Here is an 18142-nt window from a genome sequence, read left to right on the forward strand (position 1 = left end):
TCAGAGAAGCAAATTTTCCAGTCAAATGAGTGGAATGTTGAGAAAATTGTCTTGAGAAATATTTGAACCCTAACCCTAACTAGCAAAACCCGAAGCTAGGGTTAGGGTTTTATTCCCATACAATGTAGACAGTTTTTGATGGCATGGCTGTGATTTAGGGCTGAAAGGATATTTAGGAATATAGTTCTTTCAATGTTTTCTAAACATTTTTTTCTGACCTATATGGCTGTATACAGTGCTTTGCCCCAAAAAGGAATAGTGGCTGAACTGCCCAACAAGCAAGAGTTTGAAAGAACCTGATTTAACTTTTAAAATCTTGCCATGGGCTTTGAAATCACAGGCAAATTAACAGATAAAGCCAAAATGTATTAGTTGTTTCGGACTTTTAGGCCACTTCAGCCTAAACGTACATTCATTCAGCACTCCGTTCAACACGAAATTTCGAATGAAAGAATAGCTTTCAAAAATTAATTCGACCACTCCTGACACACTCTTTTGGTTTTGGCAGTGTTGTATTGTCTTTTCAGACTCATATTTTGATTCAGAGAAGCAGATTTTCCTGTCAAATAAGTGGAATGTTGAGAAAATTGTCTTTGAGAAATATTTGAACCCTAACCCTAACTAGCAAAACCCGAAGCTAGGGTTAGGGTTTTATTCCCATACAATGTAGACAGTTTTTGATGGCATGGCTGTGTTTTAGGGCTGAAAGGATATTTAGGAATATAGTTCTTTCAATGTTTTCTAAACATTTTTTTCTGACCTATATGGCTGTATACAGTGCTTTGCCCCAAAAAGGAATGGTGTCTGAACTGCCCAACAAGCAAGAGTTCGAAAGAACCTGATTTAACTTTTAAAATCTTGCCATGGGCTTTGAAATCACAGGCAAATTAACAGATAAAGCCAAAATGTATTAGTTGTTTCGGACTTTTAGGCCACGTCAGCCTAAACGTACATTCATTCAGCACTCCGTTCAACACGAAATTTCCAATGAAAGAATAGCTTTCAAAAATTAATTTGACCACTCCTGACACACTCTTTTGGTTTTGGCAGTGTTGTATTGTCTTTTCAGACTCATATTTTGATTCAGAGAAGCAAATTTTCCAGTCAAATGAGTGGAATGTTGAGAAAATTGTCTTTGAGAAATATTTGAACCCTAACCCTAACTAGCAAAACCCGAAGCTAGGGTTAGGGATTTATTCCCATACAATGTAGACAGTTTTTGATGGCATGGCTGTGTTTTAGGGCTGAAAGGATATTTAGGAATATAGTTCTTTCAATGTTTTCTAAACATTTTTTTCTGACCTATATGGCTGTATACAGTGCTTTGCCCCAAAAAGGAATGGTGGCTGAACTGCCCAACAAGCAAAAAATTGAAAGAACCTGATTTAACTTTTAAAATCTTGCCATGGGCTTTGAAATCACAGGCAAATTAACAGATAAAGACAAAATGTATTAGTTGTTTCGGACTTTTAGGCCACTTCAGCCTAAACGTACATTCATTCAGCACTCCGTTCAACACGAAATTTCCAATGAAAGAATAGCTTTCAAAAATTAATTTGACCACTCCTGACACACTCTTTTGGTTTTGGCAGTGTTGTATTGTCTTTTCAGACTTATATTTTGATTCAGAGAAGCAGATTTTCCTGTCAAATAAGTGGAATGTTGAGAAAACTGTCTTTGAGAAATATTTGATCCCTAACCCTAACTAGCAAAACCCGAAGCTAGGGTTTGGGTTTTATTCCCATACAATGTAGACAGTTTTTGATGACATGGCTGTGTTTTAGGGCTGAAAGGATTCTTAGGAATATAGTTCTTTCAATGTTTTCTAAACATTTTTTTCTGACCTATATGGCTGTATACAGTGCTTTGCCCCAAAAAGGAATGGTGTCTGAACTGCCCAACAAGCAAGAGTTCGAAAGAACCTGATTTAACTTTTAAAATCTTGCCATGGGCTTTGAAATCACAGGCAAAGTAACAGAAAAAGCCAAAATGTATTAGTTGTTTCGGACTTTTAGGCCACTTCAGCCTAAACGTCCATTCATACAGCACTCCGTTCAACACGAAATTTCCAATGAAAGAATAGCTTTCAAAAATTAATTTGACCACTCCTGACACACACTGTTGGTTTTGGCAGTGTTGTATTGACTTTTCAGACTCATATTTTGATTCAGAGAAGCAAATTTTCCAGTCAAATGAGTGGAATGTTGAGAAAATTGTCTTTGAGAAATATTTGAACCCTAACCCTAACTAGCAAAACCCGAAGCTAGGGTTAGGGTTTTATTCCCATACAATGTAGACAGTTTTTGATGGCATGGCTGTGATTTAGGGCTGAAAGGATATTTAGGAATATAGTTCTTTCAATGTTTTCTAAACATTTTTTTCTGACCTATATGGCTGTATACAGTGCTTTGCCCCAAAAAGGAATAGTGGCTGAACTGCCCAACAAGCAAGAGTTTGAAAGAACCTGATTTAACTTTTAAAATCTTGCCATGGGCTTTGAAATCACAGGCAAATTAACAGATAAAGCCAAAATGTATTAGTTGTTTCGGACTTTTAGGCCACTTCAGCCTAAACGTACATTCATTCAGCACTCCGTTCAACACGAAATTTCCAATGAAAGAATAGCTTTCAAAAATTAATTTGACCACTCCTGACACACTCTTTTGGTTTTGGCAGTGTTGTATTGACTTTTCAGACTCATATTTTGATTCAGAGAAGCAAATTTTCCAGTCAAATGAGTGGAATGTTGAGAAAATTGTCTTTGAGAAATATTTGAACCCTAACCCTAACTAGCAAAACCCGAAGCTAGGGTTAGGGTTTAATTCCCATACAATGTAGACAGTTTTTGATGGCATGGCTGTGATTTAGGGCTGAAAGGATATTTAGGAATATAGTTCTTTCAATGTTTTCTAAACATTTTTTTCTGACCTATATGGCTGTATACAGTGCTTTGCCCCAAAAAGGAATAGTGGCTGAACTGCCCAACAAGCAAGAGTTTGAAAGAACCTGATTTAACTTTTAAAATCTTGCCATGGGCTTTGAAATCACAGGCAAATTAACAGATAAAGCCAAAATGTATTATTTGTTTCGGACTTTTAGGCCACTTCAGCCTAAACGTACATTCATTCAGCACTCCGTTCAACACGAAATTTCGAATGAAAGAATAGCTTTCAAAAATTAATTCGACCACTCCTGACACACTCTTTTGGTTTTGGCAGTGTTGTATTGTCTTTTCAGACTTATATTTTGATTCAGAGAAGCAGATTTTCCTGTCAAATAAGTGGAATGTTGAGAAAACTGTCTTTGAGAAATATTTGATCCCTAACCCTAACTAGCAAAACCCGAAGCTAGGGTTTGGGTTTTATTCCCATACAATGTAGACAGTTTTTGATGACATGGCTGTGTTTTAGGGCTGAAAGGATTCTTAGGAATATAGTTCTTTCAATGTTTTCTAAACATTTTTTTCTGACCTATATGGCTGTATACAGTGCTTTGCCCCAAAAAGGAATGGTGTCTGAACTGCCCAACAAGCAAGAGTTCGAAAGAACCTGATTTAACTTTTAAAATCTTGCCATGGGCTTTGAAATCACAGGCAAAGTAACAGAAAAAGCCAAAATGTATTAGTTGTTTCGGACTTTTAGGCCACTTCAGCCTAAACGTCCATTCATTCAGCACTCCGTTCAACACGAAATTTCCAATGAAAGAATAGCTTTCAAAAATTAATTTGACCACTCCTGACACACTCTTTTGGTTTTGGCAGTGTTGCATTGTCTTTTCAAACTAATATTTTGATTCAGAGAAGCAAATTTTCCAGTCAAATGAGTGGAATGTTGAGAAAATTGTCTTTGAGAAATATTTGAACCCTAACCCTAACTAGCAAAACCCGAAGCTAGGGTTAGGGTTTTATTCCCATACAATGTAGACAGTTTTTGATGGCATGGCTGTGTTTTAGGGCTGAAAGGATATTTAGGAATATAGTTCTTTCAATGTTTTCTAAACATTTTTTCTGACCTATATGGCTGTATACAGTGCTTTGCCCCAAAAAGGAATGGTGGCTGAACTGCCCAACAAGCAAAAAATTGAAAGAACCTGATTTATCTTTTAAAATCTTGCCATGGGCTTTGAAATCACAGGCAAATTAACAGATAAAGCCAAAATGTATTAGTTGTTTCGGACTTTTAGGCCACTTCAGCCTAAACGTCCATTCATACAGCACTCCGTTCAACACGAAATTTCCAATGAAAGAATAGCTTTCAAAAATTAATTTGACCACTCCTGACACACTCTTTTGGTTTTGGCAGTGTTGTATTGACTTTTCAGACTCATATTTTGATTCAGAGAAGCAAATTTTCCAGTCAAATGAGTGGAATGTTGAGAAAATTGTCTTGAGAAATATTTGAACCCTAACCCTAACTAGCAAAACCCGAAGCTAGGGTTAGGGTTTTATTCCCATACAATGTAGACAGTTTTTGATGGCATGGCTGTGATTTAGGGCTGAAAGGATATTTAGGAATATAGTTCTTTCAATGTTTTCTAAACATTTTTTTCTGACCTATATGGCTGTATACAGTGCTTTGCCCCAAAAAGGAATAGTGGCTGAACTGCCCAACAAGCAAGAGTTTGAAAGAACCTGATTTAACTTTTAAAATCTTGCCATGGGCTTTGAAATCACAGGCAAATTAACAGATAAAGCCAAAATGTATTAGTTGTTTCGGACTTTTAGGCCACTTCAGCCTAAACGTACATTCATTCAGCACTCCGTTCAACACGAAATTTCGAATGAAAGAATAGCTTTCAAAAATTAATTCGACCACTCCTGACACACTCTTTTGGTTTTGGCAGTGTTGTATTGTCTTTTCAGACTCATATTTTGATTCAGAGAAGCAGATTTTCCTGTCAAATAAGTGGAATGTTGAGAAAATTGTCTTTGAGAAATATTTGAACCCTAACCCTAACTAGCAAAACCCGAAGCTAGGGTTAGGGTTTTATTCCCATACAATGTAGACAGTTTTTGATGGCATGGCTGTGTTTTAGGGCTGAAAGGATATTTAGGAATATAGTTCTTTCAATGTTTTCTAAACATTTTTTTCTGACCTATATGGCTGTATACAGTGCTTTGCCCCAAAAAGGAATGGTGTCTGAACTGCCCAACAAGCAAGAGTTCGAAAGAACCTGATTTAACTTTTAAAATCTTGCCATGGGCTTTGAAATCACAGGCAAATTAACAGATAAAGCCAAAATGTATTAGTTGTTTCGGACTTTTAGGCCACGTCAGCCTAAACGTACATTCATTCAGCACTCCGTTCAACACGAAATTTCCAATGAAAGAATAGCTTTCAAAAATTAATTTGACCACTCCTGACACACTCTTTTGGTTTTGGCAGTGTTGTATTGTCTTTTCAGACTCATATTTTGATTCAGAGAAGCAAATTTTCCAGTCAAATGAGTGGAATGTTGAGAAAATTGTCTTTGAGAAATATTTGAACCCTAACCCTAACTAGCAAAACCCGAAGCTAGGGTTAGGGATTTATTCCCATACAATGTAGACAGTTTTTGATGGCATGGCTGTGTTTTAGGGCTGAAAGGATATTTAGGAATATAGTTCTTTCAATGTTTTCTAAACATTTTTTTCTGACCTATATGGCTGTATACAGTGCTTTGCCCCAAAAAGGAATGGTGGCTGAACTGCCCAACAAGCAAAAAATTGAAAGAACCTGATTTAACTTTTAAAATCTTGCCATGGGCTTTGAAATCACAGGCAAATTAACAGATAAAGACAAAATGTATTAGTTGTTTCGGACTTTTAGGCCACTTCAGCCTAAACGTACATTCATTCAGCACTCCGTTCAACACGAAATTTCCAATGAAAGAATAGCTTTCAAAAATTAATTTGACCACTCCTGACACACTCTTTTGGTTTTGGCAGTGTTGTATTGTCTTTTCAGACTTATATTTTGATTCAGAGAAGCAGATTTTCCTGTCAAATAAGTGGAATGTTGAGAAAACTGTCTTTGAGAAATATTTGATCCCTAACCCTAACTAGCAAAACCCGAAGCTAGGGTTTGGGTTTTATTCCCATACAATGTAGACAGTTTTTGATGACATGGCTGTGTTTTAGGGCTGAAAGGATTCTTAGGAATATAGTTCTTTCAATGTTTTCTAAACATTTTTTTCTGACCTATATGGCTGTATACAGTGCTTTGCCCCAAAAAGGAATGGTGTCTGAACTGCCCAACAAGCAAGAGTTCGAAAGAACCTGATTTAACTTTTAAAATCTTGCCATGGGCTTTGAAATCACAGGCAAAGTAACAGAAAAAGCCAAAATGTATTAGTTGTTTCGGACTTTTAGGCCACTTCAGCCTAAACGTCCATTCATACAGCACTCCGTTCAACACGAAATTTCCAATGAAAGAATAGCTTTCAAAAATTAATTTGACCACTCCTGACACACTCTGTTGGTTTTGGCAGTGTTGTATTGACTTTTCAGACTCATATTTTGATTCAGAGAAGCAAATTTTCCAGTCAAATGAGTGGAATGTTGAGAAAATTGTCTTTGAGAAATATTTGAACCCTAACCCTAACTAGCAAAACCCGAAGCTAGGGTTAGGGTTTTATTCCCATACAATGTAGACAGTTTTTGATGGCATGGCTGTGATTTAGGGCTGAAAGGATATTTAGGAATATAGTTCTTTCAATGTTTTCTAAACATTTTTTTCTGACCTATATGGCTGTATACAGTGCTTTGCCCCAAAAAGGAATAGTGGCTGAACTGCCCAACAAGCAAGAGTTTGAAAGAACCTGATTTAACTTTTAAAATCTTGCCATGGGCTTTGAAATCACAGGCAAATTAACAGATAAAGCCAAAATGTATTAGTTGTTTCGGACTTTTAGGCCACTTCAGCCTAAACGTACATTCATTCAGCACTCCGTTCAACACGAAATTTCCAATGAAAGAATAGCTTTCAAAAATTAATTTGACCACTCCTGACACACTCTTTTGGTTTTGGCAGTGTTGTATTGACTTTTCAGACTCATATTTTGATTCAGAGAAGCAAATTTTCCAGTCAAATGAGTGGAATGTTGAGAAAATTGTCTTTGAGAAATATTTGAACCCTAACCCTAACTAGCAAAACCCGAAGCTAGGGTTAGGGTTTTATTCCCATACAATGTAGACAGTTTTTGATGGCATGGCTGTGTTTTAGGGCTGAAAGGATATTTAGGAATATAGTTCTTTCAATGTTTTCTAAACATTTTTTTCTGACCTATATGGCTGTATACAGTGCTTTGCCCCAAAAAGGAATAGTGGCTGAACTGCCCAACAAGCAAGAGTTTGAAAGAACCTGATTTAACTTTTAAAATCTTGCCATGGGCTTTGAAATCACAGGCAAATTAACAGATAAAGCCAAAATGTATTATTTGTTTCGGACTTTTAGGCCACTTCAGCCTAAACGTACATTCATTCAGCACTCCGTTCAACACGAAATTTCGAATGAAAGAATAGCTTTCAAAAATTAATTCGACCACTCCTGACACACTCTTTTGGTTTTGGCAGTGTTGTATTGTCTTTTCAGACTTATATTTTGATTCAGAGAAGCAGATTTTCCTGTCAAATAAGTGGAATGTTGAGAAAACTGTCTTTGAGAAATATTTGATCCCTAACCCTAACTAGCAAAACCCGAAGCTAGGGTTTGGGTTTTATTCCTATACAATGTAGACAGTTTTTGATGACATGGCTGTGTTTTAGGGCTGAAAGGATTCTTAGGAATATAGTTCTTTCAATGTTTTCTAAACATTTTTTTCTGACCTATATGGCTGTATACAGTGCTTTGCCCCAAAAAGGAATGGTGTCTGAACTGCCCAACAAGCAAGAGTTCGAAAGAACCTGATTTAACTTTTAAAATCTTGCCATGGGCTTTGAAATCACAGGCAAAGTAACAGAAAAAGCCAAAATGTATTAGTTGTTTCGGACTTTTAGGCCACTTCAGCCTAAACGTCCATTCATTCAGCACTCCGTTCAACACGAAATTTCCAATGAAAGAATAGCTTTCAAAAATTAATTTGACCACTCCTGACACACTCTTTTGGTTTTGGCAGTGTTGCATTGTCTTTTCAAACTAATATTTTGATTCAGAGAAGCAAATTTTCCAGTCAAATGAGTGGAATGTTGAGAAAATTGTCTTTGAGAAATATTTGAACCCTAACCCTAACTAGCAAAACCCGAAGCTAGGGTTAGGGTTTTATTCCCATACAATGTAGACAGTTTTTGATGGCATGGCTGTGTTTTAGGGCTGAAAGGATATTTAGGAATATAGTTCTTTCAATGTTTTCTAAACATTTTTTCTGACCTATATGGCTGTATACAGTGCTTTGCCCCAAAAAGGAATGGTGGCTGAACTGCCCAACAAGCAAAAAATTGAAAGAACCTGATTTAACTTTTAAAATCTTGCCATGGGCTTTGAAATCACAGGCAAATTAACAGATAAAGCCAAAATGTATTAGTTGTTTCGGACTTTTAGGCCACGTCAGCCTAAACGTACATTCATTCAGCACTCCGTTCAACACGAAATTTCCAATGAAAGAATAGCTTTCAAAAATTAATTTGACCACTCCTGACACACTCTTTTGGTTTTGGCAGTGTTGTATTGTCTTTTCAGACTCATATTTTGATTCAGAGAAGCAAATTTTCCAGTCAAATGAGTGGAATGTTGAGAAAATTGTCTTCGAGAAATATTTGAACCCTAACCCTAACTAGCAAAACCCGAAGCTAGGGTTAGGGATTTATTCCCATACAATGTAGACAGTTTTTGATGGCATGGCTGTGTTTTAGGGCTGAAAGGATATTTAGGAATATAGTTCTTTCAATGTTTTCTAAACATTTTTTTCTGACCTATATGGCTGTATACAGTGCTTTGCCCCAAAAAGGAATGGTGGCTGAACTGCCCAACAAGCAAAAAATTGAAAGAACCTGATTTAACTTTTAAAATCTTGCCATGGGCTTTGAAATCACAGGCAAATTAACAGATAAAGACAAAATGTATTAGTTGTTTCGGACTTTTAGGCCACTTCAGCCTAAACGTACATTCATTCAGCACTCCGTTCAACACGAAATTTCCAATGAAAGAATAGCTTTCAAAAATTAATTTGACCACTCCTGACACACTCTTTTGGTTTTGGCAGTGTTGTATTGTCTTTTCAGACTTATATTTTGATTCAGAGAAGCAGATTTTCCTGTCAAATAAGTGGAATGTTGAGAAAACTGTCTTTGAGAAATATTTGATCCCTAACCCTAACTAGCAAAACCCGAAGCTAGGGTTAGGGTTTTATTCCCATACAATGTAGACAGTTTTTGATGGCATGGCTGTGATTTAGGGCTGAAAGGATTCTTAGGAATATAGTTCTTTCAATGTTTTCTAAACATTTTTTTCTGACCTATATGGCTGTATACAGTGCTTTGCCCCAAAAAGGAATAGTGGCTGAACTGCCCAACAAGCAAGAGTTTGAAAGAACCTGATTTAACTTTTAAAATCTTGCCATGGGCTTTGAAATCACAGGCAAATTAACAGATAAAGCCAAAATGTATTAGTTGTTTCGGACTTTTAGGCCACTTCAGCCTAAACGTACATTCATTCAGCACTCCGTTCAACACGAAATTTCCAATGAAAGAATAGCTTTCAAAAATTAATTTGACCACTCCTGACACACTCTTTTGGTTTTGGCAGTGTTGTATTGACTTTTCAGACTCATATTTTGATTCAGAGAAGCAAATTTTCCAGTCAAATGAGTGGAATGTTGAGAAAATTGTCTTTGAGAAATATTTGAACCCTAACCCTAACTAGCAAAACCCGAAGCTAGGGTTAGGGTTTTATTCCCATACAATGTAGACAGTTTTTGATGGCATGGCTGTGATTTAGGGCTGAAAGGATATTTAGGAATATAGTTCTTTCAATGTTTTCTAAACATTTTTGTCTGACCTATATGGCTGTATACAGTGCTTTGCCCCAAAAAGGAATGGTGGCTGAACTGCCCAACAAGCAAGAGTTTGAAAGAACCTGATTTAACTTTTAAAATCTTGCCATGGGCTTTGAAATCACAGGCAAATTAACAGATAAAGCCAAAATGTATTAGTTGTTTTGGACTTTTAGGCCACTTCAGCCTAAACGTACATTCATTCAGCACTCCGTTCAACACGAAATTTCCAATGAAAGAATAGCTTTCAAAAATTAATTTGACCACTCCTGACACACTCTTTTGGTTTTGGCAGTGTTGTATTGTCTTTTCAGACTCATATTTTGATTCAGAGAAGCAAATTTTCCAGTCAAATGAGTGGAATGTTGAGAAAATTGTCTTTGAGAAATATTTGAACCCTAACCCTAACTAGCAAAACCCGAAGCTAGGGTTAGGGTTTTATTCCCATACAATGTAGACAGTTTTTGATGGCATGGCTGTGTTTTAGGGCTGAAAGGATATTTAGGAATATAGTTCTTTCAATGTTTTCTAAACATTTTTTTCTGACCTATATGGCTGTATACAGTGCTTTGCCCCAAAAAGGAATGGTGGCTGAACTGCCCAACAAGCAAAAAATTGAAAGAACCTGATTTAACTTTTAAAATCTTGCCATGGGCTTTGAAATCACAGGCAAATTAACAGATAAAGACAAAATGTATTAGTTGTTTCGGACTTTTAGGCCACTTCAGCCTAAACGTACATTCATTCAGCACTCCGTTCAACACGAAATTTCCAATGAAAGAATAGCTTTCAAAAATTAATTTGACCACTCCTGACACACTCTTTTGGTTTTGGCAGTGTTGTATTGTCTTTTCAGACTCATATTTTGATTCAGAGAAGCAAATTTTCCAGTCAAATGAGTGGAATGTTGAGAAAATTGTCTTTGAGAAATATTTGAAACCTAACCCTAACTAGCAAAACCCGAAGCTAGGGTTAGGGTTTTATTCCCATACAATGTAGACAGTTTTTGATGGCATGGCTGTGTTTTAGGGCTGAAAGGATATTTAGGAATATAGTTCTTTCAATGTTTTCTAAACATTTTTTTCTGACCTATATGGCTGTATACAGTGCTTTGCCCCAAAAAGGAATGGTGGCTGAACTGCCCAACAAGCAAAAAATTAAAAGAACCTGATTTAACTTTTAAAATCTTGCCATGGGCTTTGAAATCACAGGCAAATTAACAGATAAAGCCAAAATGTATTAGTTGTTTCGGACTTTTAGGCCACTTCAGCCTAAACGTCTATTCATTCAGCACTCCGTTCAACACGAAATTTCCAATGAAAGAATAGCTTTCAAAAATTAATTTGACCACTCCTGACACACTCTTTTGGTTTTGGCAGTGTTGTATTGACTTTTCAGACTCATATTTTGATTCAGAGAAGCAAATTTTCCAGTCAAATGAGTGGAATGTTGAGAAAATTGTCTTTGAGAAATATTTGAACCCTAACCCTAACTAGCAAAACCCAAAGCTAGGGTTAGGGTTTTATTCCCATACAATGTAGACAGTTTTTGATGGCATGGCTGTGTTTTAGGGCTGAAAGGATACTTAGGAATATAGTTCTTTCAATGTTTTCTAAACATTTTTTTCTGACCTATATGGCTGTATACAGTGCTTTGCCCCAAAAAGGAATGGTGGCTGAACTGCCCAACAAGCAAAAAATTGAAAGAACCTGATTTAACTTTTAAAATCTTGCCATGGGCTTTGAAATCACAGGCAGAATAACAGATAAAGCCAAAATGTATTAGTTGTTTCGGACTTTTAGGCCACTTCAGCCTAAACGTACATTCATTCAGCACTCCGTTCAACACAAAATTTCCAATGAAAGAATAGCTTTCAAAAATTAATTCGACCACTCCTGACACACTCTTTTGGTTTTGGCAGTGTTGTATTGACTTTTCAGACTCATATTTTGATTCAGAGAAGCAAATTTTCCAGTCAAATGAGTGGAATGTTGAGAAAATTGTCTTTGAGAAATATTTGAACCCTAACCCTAACTAGCAAAACCCGAAGCTAGGGTTAGGGTTTTATTCCCATACAATGTAGACAGTTTTTGATGGCATGGCTGTGTTTTAGGGCTGAAAGGATATTTAGGAATATAGTTCTTTCAATGTTTTCTAAACATTTTTTTCTGACCTATATGGCTGTATACAGTGCTTTGCCCCAAAAAGGAATGGTGGCTGAACTGCCCAACAAGCAAGAGTTTGAAAGAACCTGATTTAACTTTTAAAATCTTGCCATGGGCTTTGAAATCACAGGCAAATTAACAGATAAAGCCAAAATGTATTAGTTGTTTCGGACTTTTAGGCCACGTCAGCCTAAACGTACATTCATTCAGCACTCCGTTCAACACGAAATTTCCAATGAAAGAATAGCTTTCAAAAATTAATTTGACCACTCCTGACACACTCTTTTGGTTTTGGCAGTGTTGTATTGTCTTTTCAGACTCATATTTTGATTCAGAGAAGCAAATTTTCCAGTCAAATGAGTGGAATGTTGAGAAAATTGTCTTTGAGAAATATTTGAACCCTAACCCTAACTAGCAAAACCCGAAGCTAGGGTTAGGGTTTTATTCCCATACAATGTAGACAGTTTTTGATGGCATGGCTGTGTTTTAGGGCTGAAAGGATATTTAGGAATATAGTTCTTTCAATGTTTTCTAAACATTTTTTTCTGACCTATATGGCTGTATACAGTGCTTTGCCCCAAAAAGGAATGGTGGCTGAACTGCCCAACAAGCAAAAAATTGAAAGAACCTGATTTAACTTTTAAAATCTTGCCATGGGCTTTGAAATCACAGGCAAATTAACAGATAAAGACAAAATGTATTAGTTGTTTCGGACTTTTAGGCCACTTCAGCCTAAACGTACATTCATTCAGCACTCCGTTCAACACGAAATTTCCAATGAAAGAATAGCTTTCAAAAATTAATTTGACCACTCCTGACACACTCTTTTGGTTTTGGCAGTGTTGTATTGTCTTTTCAGACTTATATTTTGATTCAGAGAAGCAGATTTTCCTGTCAAATAAGTGGAATGTTGAGAAAACTGTCTTTGAGAAATATTTGATCCCTAACCCTAACTAGCAAAACCCGAAGCTAGGGTTTGGGTTTTATTCCCATACAATGTAGACAGTTTTTGATGACATGGCTGTGTTTTAGGGCTGAAAGGATTCTTAGGAATATAGTTCTTTCAATGTTTTCTAAACATTTTTTTCTGACCTATATGGCTGTATACAGTGCTTTGCCCCAAAAAGGAATGGTGTCTGAACTGCCCAACAAGCAAGAGTTCGAAAGAACCTGATTTAACTTTTAAAATCTTGCCATGGGCTTTGAAATCACAGGCAAAGTAACAGAAAAAGCCAAAATGTATTAGTTGTTTCGGACTTTTAGGCCACTTCAGCCTAAACGTCCATTCATACAGCACTCCGTTCAACACGAAATTTCCAATGAAAGAATAGCTTTCAAAAATTAATTTGACCACTCCTGACACACACTGTTGGTTTTGGCAGTGTTGTATTGACTTTTCAGACTCATATTTTGATTCAGAGAAGCAAATTTTCCAGTCAAATGAGTGGAATGTTGAGAAAATTGTCTTTGAGAAATATTTGAACCCTAACCCTAACTAGCAAAACCCGAAGCTAGGGTTAGGGTTTTATTCCCATACAATGTAGACAGTTTTTGATGGCATGGCTGTGATTTAGGGCTGAAAGGATATTTAGGAATATAGTTCTTTCAATGTTTTCTAAACATTTTTTTCTGACCTATATGGCTGTATACAGTGCTTTGCCCCAAAAAGGAATAGTGGCTGAACTGCCCAACAAGCAAGAGTTTGAAAGAACCTGATTTAACTTTTAAAATCTTGCCATGGGCTTTGAAATCACAGGCAAATTAACAGATAAAGCCAAAATGTATTAGTTGTTTCGGACTTTTAGGCCACTTCAGCCTAAACGTACATTCATTCAGCACTCCGTTCAACACGAAATTTCCAATGAAAGAATAGCTTTCAAAAATTAATTTGACCACTCCTGACACACTCTTTTGGTTTTGGCAGTGTTGTATTGACTTTTCAGACTCATATTTTGATTCAGAGAAGCAAATTTTCCAGTCAAATGAGTGGAATGTTGAGAAAATTGTCTTTGAGAAATATTTGAACCCTAACCCTAACTAGCAAAACCCGAAGCTAGGGTTAGGGTTTAATTCCCATACAATGTAGACAGTTTTTGATGGCATGGCTGTGATTTAGGGCTGAAAGGATATTTAGGAATATAGTTCTTTCAATGTTTTCTAAACATTTTTTTCTGACCTATATGGCTGTATACAGTGCTTTGCCCCAAAAAGGAATAGTGGCTGAACTGCCCAACAAGCAAGAGTTTGAAAGAACCTGATTTAACTTTTAAAATCTTGCCATGGGCTTTGAAATCACAGGCAAATTAACAGATAAAGCCAAAATGTATTAGTTGTTTCGGACTTTTAGGCCACTTCAGCCTAAACGTACATTCATTCAGCACTCCGTTCAACACGAAATTTCGAATGAAAGAATAGCTTTCAAAAATTAATTCGACCACTCCTGACACACTCTTTTGGTTTTGGCAGTGTTGTATTGTCTTTTCAGACTTATATTTTGATTCAGAGAAGCAGATTTTCCTGTCAAATAAGTGGAATGTTGAGAAAACTGTCTTTGAGAAATATTTGATCCCTAACCCTAACTAGCAAAACCCGAAGCTAGGGTTTGGGTTTTATTCCCATACAATGTAGACAGTTTTTGATGACATGGCTGTGTTTTAGGGCTGAAAGGATTCTTAGGAATATAGTTCTTTCAATGTTTTCTAAACATTTTTTTCTGACCTATATGGCTGTATACAGTGCTTTGCCCCAAAAAGGAATGGTGTCTGAACTGCCCAACAAGCAAGAGTTCGAAAGAACCTGATTTAACTTTTAAAATCTTGCCATGGGCTTTGAAATCACAGGCAAAGTAACAGAAAAAGCCAAAATGTATTAGTTGTTTCGGACTTTTAGGCCACTTCAGCCTAAACGTCCATTCATTCAGCACTCCGTTCAACACGAAATTTCCAATGAAAGAATAGCTTTCAAAAATTAATTTGACCACTCCTGACACACTCTTTTGGTTTTGGCAGTGTTGCATTGTCTTTTCAAACTAATATTTTGATTCAGAGAAGCAAATTTTCCAGTCAAATGAGTGGAATGTTGAGAAAATTGTCTTTGAGAAATATTTGAACCCTAACCCTAACTAGCAAAACCCGAAGCTAGGGTTAGGGTTTTATTCCCATACAATGTAGACAGTTTTTGATGGCATGGCTGTGTTTTAGGGCTGAAAGGATATTTAGGAATATAGTTCTTTCAATGTTTTCTAAACATTTTTTCTGACCTATATGGCTGTATACAGTGCTTTGCCCCAAAAAGGAATGGTGGCTGAACTGCCCAACAAGCAAAAAATTGAAAGAACCTGATTTATCTTTTAAAATCTTGCCATGGGCTTTGAAATCACAGGCAAATTAACAGATAAAGCCAAAATGTATTAGTTGTTTCGGACTTTTAGGCCACTTCAGCCTAAACGTCCATTCATACAGCACTCCGTTCAACACGAAATTTCCAATGAAAGAATAGCTTTCAAAAATTAATTTGACCACTCCTGACACACTCTTTTGGTTTTGGCAGTGTTGTATTGACTTTTCAGACTCATATTTTGATTCAGAGAAGCAAATTTTCCAGTCAAATGAGTGGAATGTTGAGAAAATTGTCTTGAGAAATATTTGAACCCTAACCCTAACTAGCAAAACCCGAAGCTAGGGTTAGGGTTTTATTCCCATACAATGTAGACAGTTTTTGATGGCATGGCTGTGATTTAGGGCTGAAAGGATATTTAGGAATATAGTTCTTTCAATGTTTTCTAAACATTTTTTTCTGACCTATATGGCTGTATACAGTGCTTTGCCCCAAAAAGGAATAGTGGCTGAACTGCCCAACAAGCAAGAGTTTGAAAGAACCTGATTTAACTTTTAAAATCTTGCCATGGGCTTTGAAATCACAGGCAAATTAACAGATAAAGCCAAAATGTATTAGTTGTTTCGGACTTTTAGGCCACTTCAGCCTAAACGTACATTCATTCAGCACTCCGTTCAACACGAAATTTCGAATGAAAGAATAGCTTTCAAAAATTAATTCGACCACTCCTGACACACTCTTTTGGTTTTGGCAGTGTTGTATTGTCTTTTCAGACTCATATTTTGATTCAGAGAAGCAGATTTTCCTGTCAAATAAGTGGAATGTTGAGAAAATTGTCTTTGAGAAATATTTGAACCCTAACCCTAACTAGCAAAACCCGAAGCTAGGGTTAGGGTTTTATTCCCATACAATGTAGACAGTTTTTGATGGCATGGCTGTGTTTTAGGGCTGAAAGGATATTTAGGAATATAGTTCTTTCAATGTTTTCTAAACATTTTTTTCTGACCTATATGGCTGTATACAGTGCTTTGCCCCAAAAAGGAATGGTGTCTGAACTGCCCAACAAGCAAGAGTTCGAAAGAACCTGATTTAACTTTTAAAATCTTGCCATGGGCTTTGAAATCACAGGCAAATTAACAGATAAAGCCAAAATGTATTAGTTGTTTCGGACTTTTAGGCCACGTCAGCCTAAACGTACATTCATTCAGCACTCCGTTCAACACGAAATTTCCAATGAAAGAATAGCTTTCAAAAATTAATTTGACCACTCCTGACACACTCTTTTGGTTTTGGCAGTGTTGTATTGTCTTTTCAGACTCATATTTTGATTCAGAGAAGCAAATTTTCCAGTCAAATGAGTGGAATGTTGAGAAAATTGTCTTTGAGAAATATTTGAACCCTAACCCTAACTAGCAAAACCCGAAGCTAGGGTTAGGGATTTATTCCCATACAATGTAGACAGTTTTTGATGGCATGGCTGTGTTTTAGGGCTGAAAGGATATTTAGGAATATAGTTCTTTCAATGTTTTCTAAACATTTTTTTCTGACCTATATGGCTGTATACAGTGCTTTGCCCCAAAAAGGAATGGTGGCTGAACTGCCCAACAAGCAAAAAATTGAAAGAACCTGATTTAACTTTTAAAATCTTGCCATGGGCTTTGAAATCACAGGCAAATTAACAGATAAAGACAAAATGTATTAGTTGTTTCGGACTTTTAGGCCACTTCAGCCTAAACGTACATTCATTCAGCACTCCGTTCAACACGAAATTTCCAATGAAAGAATAGCTTTCAAAAATTAATTTGACCACTCCTGACACACTCTTTTGGTTTTGGCAGTGTTGTATTGTCTTTTCAGACTTATATTTTGATTCAGAGAAGCAGATTTTCCTGTCAAATAAGTGGAATGTTGAGAAAACTGTCTTTGAGAAATATTTGATCCCTAACCCTAACTAGCAAAACCCGAAGCTAGGGTTTGGGTTTTATTCCCATACAATGTAGACAGTTTTTGATGACATGGCTGTGTTTTAGGGCTGAAAGGATTCTTAGGAATATAGTTCTTTCAATGTTTTCTAAACATTTTTTTCTGACCTATATGGCTGTATACAGTGCTTTGCCCCAAAAAGGAATGGTGTCTGAACTGCCCAACAAGCAAGAGTTCGAAAGAACCTGATTTAACTTTTAAAATCTTGCCATGGGCTTTGAAATCACAGGCAAAGTAACAGAAAAAGCCAAAATGTATTAGTTGTTTCGGACTTTTAGGCCACTTCAGCCTAAACGTCCATTCATACAGCACTCCGTTCAACACGAAATTTCCAATGAAAGAATAGCTTTCAAAAATTAATTTGACCACTCCTGACACACTCTGTTGGTTTTGGCAGTGTTGTATTGACTTTTCAGACTCATATTTTGATTCAGAGAAGCAAATTTTCCAGTCAAATGAGTGGAATGTTGAGAAAATTGTCTTTGAGAAATATTTGAACCCTAACCCTAACTAGCAAAACCCGAAGCTAGGGTTAGGGTTTTATTCCCATACAATGTAGACAGTTTTTGATGGCATGGCTGTGATTTAGGGCTGAAAGGATATTTAGGAATATAGTTCTTTCAATGTTTTCTAAACATTTTTTTCTGACCTATATGGCTGTATACAGTGCTTTGCCCCAAAAAGGAATAGTG

The sequence above is a fragment of the Atractosteus spatula genome, chromosome 5 (genome assembly GCF_055471065.1).
Source record: "Atractosteus spatula isolate fAtrSpa1 chromosome 5, fAtrSpa1.hap1, whole genome shotgun sequence".
NCBI classification, from domain to species: Eukaryota; Metazoa; Chordata; class Actinopteri; order Semionotiformes; family Lepisosteidae; genus Atractosteus; species Atractosteus spatula.